Source organism: Leptodactylus fuscus, chromosome 1, assembly GCF_031893055.1.
Source record: "Leptodactylus fuscus isolate aLepFus1 chromosome 1, aLepFus1.hap2, whole genome shotgun sequence".
NCBI classification, from domain to species: Eukaryota; Metazoa; Chordata; class Amphibia; order Anura; family Leptodactylidae; genus Leptodactylus; species Leptodactylus fuscus.
The window spans coordinates 239,591,235-239,601,500 of NC_134265.1; the positions used below are offsets into that span (position 1 = coordinate 239,591,235).

Below are 10,266 nucleotides of genomic sequence, written 5' to 3' on the forward strand. Positions count from 1 at the left end.
TGTTCTGGGCCCAGTACTTTTTAATATCTTTATAAATGATCTGGACGATGGAATTATTGGGGAACTCATTAAATTTGCAGATGATACGAAGATAGGAGGAATAGCCAACACTAGAGAGGAGAGAGAGTGTATTGAAAAGGACTTAGACACACTGGAACAATGGGCTGAGGCGAACAAAATGGTATTTAACAGGGACAAATGCAAATTTCTACATCTGGGTAACAGAAATGTAAAAAACAAATATAGTATGGGAGGAATAGAACTTAGTGATAGCTTAGGGGAAAAGGACTTGGGCATAATAGTAGATCACAAATTCAACATGAGCCAACAGTGCGGTGCTGCTGCAAAAAAGGCTAATAAAATTCTGGGATGTATTAAGACAAGCATTGAATCTAGATCAAGAGAGGTCATTATTCCGCTGTACTCTTCCCTGGTCAGACCACACCTGGAATACTGTGTACAGTTCTGGGCGCCTCAATTCAAGAAAGACATCGATATATTGGAACAAGTCCAGAGAAGAGCGACCAAAATGGTGGAAGGTCTGCAAACCATGTCCTATGAAGAGCGGCTAAAAGAACTGGGACTGTTTAGTTTGCAGAAGAGAAGGCTGAGGGGAGATTTAATAGCAGTCTACATATATCTGAAAGGTAGTCACAGTGCAGAGGGATCTACCCTATTCTCATTAGCACAAGGAAAGTACAAGAAGCAATGGGATGAAACTAAAGGGAAAGAGATACAGATCAGACATTAGGAAAAACTTTCTGACAGTGAGGGTAGTGAGAGAGTGGAATAGGCTGCCACGGGAGGTGGTGGGCGCTCCATCAATGGAAATCTTCAAGCGGAATCTGGATAAACATATAGCTGGGATGATTTAGGAAAACCTGCACTCGCAGGGGGTTGGACCCGATGGCCCTTGAGGTCCCTTCCAACTCTACCAAAAAAGAAAAAAAAAAAAAAAAGAAAGAAATCTAAAAATCTCCAACTCCTGCACAACTTTCACAACGCCATGGTGGTCCCAGAGACAGAAGCACAGCCAGTTGCAAGGGAAGTGTGGGCATAATGGCTAGTGCTTGGCAGTCTTTGTTGAGGCCTACTACACCAACATCTAATGTAGAGGTATCAGACCGGAGACATTTTTTGTTGCAGGTGCAAGACTATATGAAAACATACATAGACATCTTACCACAAGAGTCTTTCCTGTTGGACTACTGGGTGTCAAAGATGGAAATTGCCCAGTATGCCCTGGAGTTACATTCCTGTCCAGCAGCTAGTGTCTTTTCTGAACGACTGTTCAGCACTGCAGGTGGTGTTGTGACAGAGCTTAGGACAAGACTCTCTGCTGACAATGTCGATCACCTGAGTTTTATAAAGATGAACGAGGCCTGGATTGAGAAGGGCTATAACACACCATTGGCATTATAAAGAAATCGATGTTGTTAAAAAACGTATCATCGATTCTCTGTAGCTCCTCCTGCACATATTTTTTATTTTTTTTAAAGTTACAATTTTTCAGAGACTCATGTGCTTCAATTTTTAGATTAGAAAACAATGTTTTTATGGCCATTTAAGTGTTCTCTTGTTGTTTCTATGCATTCTAAGAACTTGGGTACCTTTTTTTTGCTTTTAAAAAACGATCTTTAGAAAAAAAAAATCCCATAAACTTGCATTGGGATCGGAATTGGGATTGAGATCGGGTTCGAATGAAAAATGATCGGATATCGGATTTCTAAATTGATCCTGAAAAGTCAAGATCGGCTCAACCCTACATGATACGCATGTGAACAATAGATAAGTTTCAAAACATTCCTCTGCCTGGTCAGAAACTTGAACCCTAGACTGTTAATGCAAAATCCGATGCTCTGCCAACTGAGCTATCCAGGCTCTACAGAGTATAATGCTGTACCCCAAATTGGAATTAATGTACATATGAATAGATCTCCTTTAAGGGAGAGTGTTCAATTAGGGTTTTATGGGTGATTCAAGAATATGCAAAGTGTCCATTCTTATTTCCAGCATAGATCATCTAGAGTGCTAATATTTACAGAATCATGGCATAATTAGATTGTATATTTGCAGTTTTGGCATTAAGCAAAAATCTAGAAAATCCAAACAAAAGTGTCAAACTCTTATGATAGCCTTAAGATCAACATGATACAAATGTGAATGATAGATACTTTTCAAAACACATCTCCATCTGAACAGGGACTTGATCCCTGGACCCTCTGATTAAAAGTCTGATGCTCTACCGACTGCGTTAACCAGGATCTAAAAAATTTAATGCTATACCCAAAATATGAATTAATGTAAATATGAATAGATCTCCTTTAAGAGAGAATGTTCAATTAAGGTTTCATGGGTGATTCAAGAATATTCAAAGTGTCCATTCTTATTTCCAGCATAGATCATCTAGGGTGCTAATATTTAAAAAATCATGTCATAATTAGATTGTACATTTGAAAATCAAAAATCTAGAAAATCCAACCAAAAGTGTCAAACTCTTACAATAGCCTTAAGATCAACATGATCCGTATGTGAACAATAGATACTTTTCAAAACAATTCTCCGCCTCAACAGGGACTTGAATCCTGGACCCTCAGATTAAAAGTCTGATGCTCTACCGACTGAGTTAACCAGGATCTAAAAAAAATATAATGCTATACCGCAAATATGAATTAATGTAAATATGAATAGATCTCCTTCAAGAGAGAGTGTTCAATTAGGGTTTTAAAAGTGTCTATTCCTATTTCCAGCATAGATCATCTAGGGTGATAATATTTAGAATCATGGCATAATTAGTAGAGATGAGCGAACAGTGTTCTATCGAACACATGTTCGATCGGATATTACACTGTTTGCCATGTTCGAATCGAATCGAACACCGCGTAGTAAACTGACTAAAAACTCGATTGCCCTCCCACCTTCCCTGGCGCCTTTTTTGCACCAATAACAGCGCAGGGGAGGTGGGACAGGAACTACGACAACAGGGACATTGAAAAAAATACTAAAAACCCATTGGCTGCCGAAAACATGTGACCATCTTCGAGTCAGTCAGAGCTTGCACTTCGTCAATTTAGATAGGGATTAGATTCTGCTAGGCAGGGATATGATAGGATGGGAGAGGAGAAGAAAACCAACAGCTCTTTTAAGAGCTACGTTGAAGGGGGAATCAAAAACAGAATGTCACAGTGTCTACCCACTAACGCTAATGTGGGATTCACAGGCTGCATCAGCGCTACACAGCTTTCCGCGGTGGGGATAATACAAAGTGGGATACACTGAAAGTGTATTCCCACATACCCTATATATCCTTAATCCACGTCCTAACAGTGTACCCCCAGGAACTAACTGGCATAAACTGAAATGCTCAGCCCATATACCCTCAATCCATATTCTAACAGTGTGCCCCCCCCCACCCCGTAGCTAACTGGTATACACTGAAATGCTCAGCCCATAGAATGTTGATTAAGGGTATATAGGGTATGACAGTGTACCCCCCGCACCTAACTTGTATACACTGGAATATTCACCTGGGTTGTCAGTGTGAAATCCCCAAATTATTTGGGGAAACATAAATGGAAAATTTCTGGGTATTGGCATATTCACCTGGGTTGTCAGTGTTAAATCCCCATATTATTTGGGGAAACATAAATGGAAAATTTCTGGGTATTGGCACATTCACCTGGGTTGTCAGTGTTAAATCCCCATATTATTTGGGGAAACATAAATGGAAAATTTCTGGGTATTGGCATATTCACCTGGGTTGTCAGTGTGAAATCCCCAAATTATTTGGGGAAACATACATGGAAAATTTCTGGGTATTGGCACATTCACCTGGGTTGTCAGTGTTAAATCCCCATATTATTTGGGTAAACATAAATGGAAAATTTCTGGGTATTGGCACATTCACCTGGGTTGTCAGTGTGAAATCCCCAAATTAGTTAGGGAAACATAAATGGAAAATTTCTGGGTATTGGCACATTCACCCAGGTTATCAGTGTTAATTCCCCAAATATATTGGGGCCTTCATACCACCCTCAATTCTTGTTATTGGCATATAGTGCCAGTTTCTGAGTGTTAATTCCTAAAATATATTGTGGCCTTCATCCCACCCTCAATTGTTGCTATTGGCATATAGTGCCACGTGCTGACTGTTAATTCCCCAAATAATTTGGGGATACATACACCCTACATCTCAGGCTCCTGCCATATTCACCCAGGTTGTCATTGTCAATTCCCTAAAGAAATTGGGGCCTTCATACCACTCTCATTTGTTGCTATTGGCATATAGTGCCAGGTTCTGACTGTTAATTCCCCAAATAATTTGGGGATACATACACCCTACATCTCAGACTCTTGCTATATTCACCCAGGTTGTCAGTGTTAATTCCCCAAATTATTTGGGGATATACATATATTTTAATTCTCAGGCTAATGAAGCATCAGTAAGGTTGTGACAGTGTGTAACCCCCCCCCCCAAACCTTGGCATACATACATTCTAATTGTCAGGCTATAGAAGCTTTAGCCAGGTTGTGATGGTGTGTAACCCCACCAACAATAAGTGGGATACACATTAATTGTCAGACTATGTACGCTAAACCCAGCATTCCACGGTGTGTCCCCACAAAACCTAAGTGGGATACACACCAATTGTCAGGCTATGTACGCTCAACACAAGGGATACAGGTCCAAATTATACACCCAATTAGTGTAATTCGTAGAGGGATCGGAGAGGACAGGTCTGTGGTTGGCCAGGTACTCACGCAACATGCACCTATACTTTTCCCTCATGATGACACTAGGCCCCTAACTGGCAGTAGTTTGGACAGGGGGGGGGAGGAACATTAATGTGTACCAGACCTTGTACAGTGTTCCCCTGGTGGTTGTGCAGCAGATGGAAGTTGAGAGCCTCATGGAGGAAATATCCTCTCTGATGCCCAAGAGGGTTTACGGAAACATTCCCATCATATTCTGCACCAGTTGCTTGTGCCAATTATTTTTGCAATTTTTTTTTCCTCTCCCCTAATATAACAAAGGAACAGACATTTGACCTATACCGGGGGTTGAGTCTTGCAAAAATCCAGTATTATTTGCTCTCCATGATGTGAAGTATGCGTTTGTCTCTTGAAAAGCAACCAGACATCAAATCAGCCATGTGTGCCAGTGTGTTACTTGTCATGACTTTGCTGCCCCCAACTGTAAGGGTCACTCTCCATTTCCTCCATTTTCCACTACCCTTCACACCATCTGTGGTAAAGCAATGGGATGCACCGAAGTGCACCCTCAAGCCTCGTGTGGGACAGGGACATCAGATGCCACTCCATCCCCCTCGTCTTCCTCCGCCAGCCAACGGTGCAAAGATGAGAGGAGTGTGCTCTGAATGTTTTCTGCCTAGCAGAAGCTACTTCTCACTTACGAAAATGGCCACACTTTGACCAGTATATCAGACACAATGGTGTAGGTTTCAAAGAACCATTGCACCAACTAGTTGAAAACGTGGGCCATGTGTGGACCGTGTTTGTGTCTGGCAAGCTCCAGATCTGCTACCAGGTTCCGGCCATTATCACAGACGCAAAAATACCAGGCCGCAGGTGTAGCAGGGAAAAACACATTGCCATCTCAGCCAGGATGGCATCCCTGACCTCGGAGGCAGTGTGCTGTCTGTCCCCAAGCTGATGAGCTTCAGCACGTCCTGCTGACATCTAGTCCCCACGCCAGTGTTACCGCATTTGCCGCTAGTAGCTGGAGTGGAGGTTGCAGCGTAGTAGGCTTTCAGTTCACTCCTGCCATGAATTTTGGGCTGGGAGAGGAGATAGACCACCCCAGTTTGCACCCCGGGCCCAGACTCCACTACATTCACCCTGCCTGTCATTAAAGATAAGCAGCATCCCTGACCACAGGCGCTTGTCCATGTGTCGGTGGTCAAGTGGACCTTGCAGCAAAGCGCAGGGCTCTGTGCCCGACTGATGTTATGGGACACATGCAGGTGCAAGGCAGGGACAGCACACCAAGAGAAGTAGTAACGGCTAGGCCCAGCATAGGGAGGTGCCCCAGCTGCCATCTGGTGACGGAAGGCCTGGGTATCCAGAAGCATAAATGCCAACATCTCCAGGACCAGCAGTTTTTGAGATGAGGCCGTTAAAGGCTTGGGCATGTGGGTGGCTTGTGCTGTACTTCTGACTGCAATGAAACGCCTGGGAGATGGGGAGTGGCTGGGAAGAGGTGCATGATGGTGCAGGCCATGCTGGATGCTATGGTAGCTGCCTAGAGTAGGTTGCTCCAGGGTTCAATTACAGCAAATTGCCAAGGGAACTCAGATGAACAGCACTGAGGCCAACTCCTCTGAGATCCCAAGGGAACTTCACAGGACATGTGTATTGCAGAAAAACTTATGAGAAAATAAGTGTAGGGCACAGAGGGATCAGAGAGGACAGAGCTGGGGTCGGCCAGGTACTCCCACAACATGCGCCTATACTGGTGACACTAGGCCCCTGAGTGGCGGTAATTTGGCCAGGGGGGGCCATTAACGTGTCCCTCCTAGTGACAGTAGGCCCCTGAGTTGCGGTAATTTGCCCAGGGGGGCCATTAACGTGTCCCAGACCTAGGAATAAGTCTTGCAACAGGGTAGAGTTTTGCATGCCTTTGCCTCTACCTACCGTTTTTGCTGCTTAGCTTCCCTCCACATCTACACTGCTTTCGCCCCTAGACATCACCCCAGTTTATGCCTCTGCTTCTACCCAGCGTTTTTGTTGATTTAGCTTCCCTCCACATCTACACTGCTTTCGCCCCTAAACATCACCCCAGTTTATGCCTCTGCTTCTACCCAGCTTTTTTGTTGATTTAGCTTCCCTCCACATCTACACTGTTCCCTAGATATCACCTCTGTGGGGTCGGTGGCCTCGTCGTCCACCAACTCCTCTTCCAATTGCGCACTGTCCCCTTACTGCAAACCGCACATAACCACAGCTTGCCCTGAAGGCAACTGTGTTTCATCATCGCCACTGAGGTCCAGAAACGTCAGTGGCGGGTCCACAACCACAAAATTGGAAGGAAATGGCAGATGCTGTGTTGTACCCTGTACCCTGCTTAACGCAGCTTCCATATCCGGAATTGCGATGAGCACATGCTAATGTTTCATGTCCAGTGGAAAGGATAGGAGCTGACTTTGATCAACCCTTGGGTTTTGGAGATGGAACTCCATCAAAGGTTTCTGCAGCTCACACACCCTGCTCAACATATGGTATCTAGGGTTTCAGAGTGTGGGGACGTCGCACAACAGCCGGTGTTCGGGCAGATGGAGGCGTTGCTGGAGTGTTTTGAGGCTAGCAGCGGCTCCTGTACACTTGTGAAAGTGGGCGCACAAGTGCTGCATTTTCACCAGTAGCTCGTGTACATTTAGGTATGTTTTCAAAAAACGTTGCACCACTAAGTTAGACGTGGGTCAAGCATGGAATGTGTTGGAGGCTGGCAAGCTCCAGAGCCGCTACCAGGTTCCTGCCGTTATCACACATGACAAAAATGCCTGGCTCCAGGTGCAGCAGGGAAAAACACATTGCCATCTCAGCCAGGATGGCATCCCTGACCTCGGAGGCAGTGTGCTGTCTGTCCCCCAAGCTGATGAGCTTCATCGCGTCCTGCTGACGTCTCCCCACGCCATTAGCTGTGGTCGATTCAAGGGCGGAGGAGGAGGAGGGTGGTGTTTCAGCACTCCTGCCAGGAATATTGGGCGGGGAGACAAGGCCTGCCGCCACAGTTTGCGACCCGGTCCCAGCCTCAACTACATTCAGCCAGTGTGCCGTGATTGAGATGTAGTGTCCCTGGCCGCATGCACTTGTCCACGCGTCGGTGGTCAAGTGGAACTTTTGTGCAAAGCGCAGAACTTAGGGCCCGCCTGATGTTACAGGACACACGCTGGTGCAAGGCTCAACTCACCCTAAGGGCCAAAAACACTGCTGGTGAATTTTGTTCAGTTCAAAAGGACTCTGTGTTTACATTTGGCTCAGTCGCAGCGCCAGGACATGCCTTTGAAGGCAAGGTTTCCTTTAGTGGCTCCATCTCAGCAGGATGATGATGGTGAAGCTTGGTTAAATCTGGTGTCGGAAGGGAAAGTGGTTTCTGATCTACATGTAAAGTACTGGAGCATGTTGTTTGGACAATTAACACCTGATCAGAACCCTGTATAGGTAATATAGAGTCCGATATTAGAGGACCATTACCGCTAGTAGTGGTTGCAGCCAATTCTCCCCCTTTGCGGTCCTCTAAATAAAAGTCCCCCAGGACTTGATGCCAAAATGTTATCAATTTGACAGTCAAAATCAAGGTCAATGTCTGGGTCCTCAGTCCAATCCACTGCATCAATTCAACACAATGAGAGTGATGGTTCTGGAACCACTGTTTTAGGGGCAAAGAGTTTTAACCGGGTAAGGACCAGGCCCAAAAGTATGTTAAAGACCAGGCCTCTTTTTTTCAAAACTGACATGTGTCACTTTAAATGGCAATAACTTTGAGATGCTTTAACTTACACAAGTGTTTTGTTCGTAACATATTATACTTCATGGTAGTGGTAAACACTAATCAATATATTCAATTATGTTTTAATTGGTGATTCTAGAGTATTCAAAGTGTCTAATCCTATTTCCAGCATAGATCATCTAGGGTGCTAATAGTTACAGAATAATGGTAAAATTAGATTGTACATTTGCAGTTTTGGCATTAAGCAAAAATCTAGAAAATCCAAACAAAAGTGTCAAACTCTTATGATAGTCTTAAGATCAACATGATACGTATGTGAATGATGCATACTTTTCAAAACAATTCTCCATCTGAACAGGGACTTGAACCCTGGTCCCTCAGATTAAAAGGCTGATGCTCTACCGACTGAGTTATCCAGGCTCTACAAAATATAACACTGTACCTCAAATCGGAATTAATGTACATGTGAAAAGATCTCCTTTAAGAGAGAGTGTTCAATTATGGTTTTATGGGTGATTCTAAAATATGCAAAGTGTCTAATCCTATTTCAAGCACAGATCATCTAGGGTGCTAATATTTACAGAAATATGGCAAAATTAGTTTGTACATTTGCAGTTTTGGCATTAAACAAAAATCTTGAAAATCCAAACAAAACTGTCAAACTCTTAAGATCAACATGATACATATGTGAATGAGGGATACTTTTCAAAACAATTCTCTGCCTGAACAGGGACTTGAAACCTGGACCCTCAAATTATAAGTCTCATGCTCTACCGACTGAGCTATCCAGGATCTACAAAATAGAAAACTGTACCTCAGATAGGAATGAATGTACATGTGAATAGATCTCCTTTAAGAGAGAGTGTTCAATTATGGTTTAATGGGTGATTCTAGAATATGCAAAGTGTCTAATCCTATTTCCAGAATAGATCATCTAGGGTGCTAATAGTTACAGAATAATGGTAAAATTAGATTGTACATTTGCAGTTTTGGCATTAAGCAAAAATCTAGAAAATCCAAACAAAAACGTCAAACTCTTACGATAGTCTTAAGATCAACATGATACGTATGTGAATGATGCATACTTTTCAAAGCAATTCTCCGCCTGAACAGGGACTTGAACCTTGGACCCTCAGATTAAAAGTCTGACGCTATACTGACTGAGCTATCCATGCTCTAGAAAATATAATGATGTACCCCAAATCGGAATTAATGTACATAAGAATAGATCTCGTTTTTAAGTGAGAGTGTTCAATTAGGGATTCATGGGTGAATCTAGAATATGCAAAGTGTCTATTCCTATTTCCAGCATAGATCATCTGGGGTTCTAATATTTACAGAATAATGGTAAAATTAGATTGTACATTTGCAGTTTTAACATTAAGCAAAAATCTTGAAAATCCAAACAAAACTGTCAAACTCTTACGATAGTATTAAGATCAACATGATACGTATGTAAACGATGGATACTTATCAAAACAAATCTCCGCCTGAACAGGGACTTGAACCCTGGAACCTCAGATTAAAAGTCTGATACTCTACCGACTCAGCTATCCACGCTCTACATAATAGACTGCTGTACCCCAAATTGGAATTAATGTACATAAGAATAGATCTCTTTTAAGTGAGAGTTTTCAAATAGGGATTCATGGGTGATTCTAGAATATGAAAGTGTCGATTCCTATTTCCAGCATAGATCATCTGGGGTGCTAATAGTTACAGAATAATAGTAAAATTAGATTGTACATTTGCAGTCTTGGCATTAAGCAAAAATCTAGAAAATCCAAACAAAAGTG

The 10,266-nt window shown here is 43.1% G+C and overlaps 1 non-coding gene across 1 annotated transcript; it reads right to left on the reverse strand.

Moving 5' to 3' along the window:
* Positions 1-9,189: 9,189 nt before the first annotated feature.
* On the reverse strand, positions 9,190-9,262 carry TRNAI-UAU (transfer RNA isoleucine (anticodon UAU)). The gene has a single exon. It is a non-coding gene; the product is annotated as a tRNA-Ile (tRNA).
* Positions 9,263-10,266: the final 1,004 nt, after the last annotated feature.